Raw genomic sequence first — 1,313 nt, 5'->3', positions numbered from 1 at the left:
TGCATAGCGCAGAACAGGGCTACGTATTCTCGCTTGCTTGGCCTCTCGAGAGATGAAGTTTCCTGAACGATGAATGTCCAGAAATCATTGTGTTTCCGGGAAGTCAGGAACACAAGATTGACGTCCTTTCCGATTCCCGAACCCAAAGACGTCGCACAGCTGAAAGATGTCATGTGTGGTACTGGCCCTGTTCACAATGAAGGAGAACTCGCCTTATCAGCAACTGGGTTTGTCCCTCGTCAGGATGGTAGAGGCGGGCTGATGCGAGGAACGGCCTGGTCAAGTCAGCATAGCAACACAGTGAAGATCGAAGATGTTCCCAGGCCAATCTTCGCGACAAGGCTTCAATATCCTCGGTTATCCCCAATGCATCTGTAGTGTCTCTGTGAGCGAAGCGCGACGGACATATTTCCACTCCCCTCATCTGCTCATAGAAATCATCATCATGTATATCCCACTGCTGGGTTATCTCTCGATTCGCAGGATGAGACCTATCCGTCTTTCGGAACTTGCCCTTTGTGCTGAGCCTAGCAGTCTGTACCGAGGAATCCCCACGCCCACTCTGCTTCTTCTGTCTCTTAGGCATTATCTGCAAAATTAATTCATCAAAACCCAAGTAAGAGACATATAGAAAACACTCTTATATAATCATTTCTGATCAACCTCCTAAACATGTAAAAATTTAGCACACATCTCTTCTCTAAACTCAAATAACACATCACACACTCCATTCCAATTTTCGTTTTTCAATTAAACTCGAAAATTAAATTTTTTTTTTTTTTTTTTTTTTTAGGCAAAATCAAATCGCAATTCATCCTACAAATTGGCAATCTAGGTAACCCATGAGTATAATCATCACAAATAAACCATCCTAGATGCTATTCCATTTAGAATTCGGAGATTCCCCTAAATCCAACCCTAGGGCGATTTTTTGATTCTAAAATTAGAGAGTCATACCTGTGTCTTGATGAAAACTGATGGTAGAAATTGATAGAGCTTGAAAAACTAATGAGTTTAGCACCAAGAATTACAAAAATCGGTTGAGATATGATGAAAATCGATTTGCATGTTCTTTAGAGGTTTGAGAGAGTTTGAGAGGAGAGGAAGATGAAATTATGAGTGTTTTGATCTGATTTTCGCGAGTGGGATCTTTTGTGGGTGTTTTTCCGGTTTAAATTGAGTGAAATCAAACCGGGCAAGACTTACCTTAGATCGACCGATCCGTACTCTTAGGATCGACCGATCTTATGCACGGATCGACCGATCTGCGTTCGTATCCCGGATCGACCGATCCCTTACCTGGATCGCCGTTC

This window comes from Brassica napus, chromosome C3, assembly GCF_020379485.1.
Source record: "Brassica napus cultivar Da-Ae chromosome C3, Da-Ae, whole genome shotgun sequence".
Classification (NCBI taxonomy): domain Eukaryota; kingdom Viridiplantae; phylum Streptophyta; class Magnoliopsida; order Brassicales; family Brassicaceae; genus Brassica; species Brassica napus.
Note: the sequence above shows the minus strand (reverse complement) of the source record.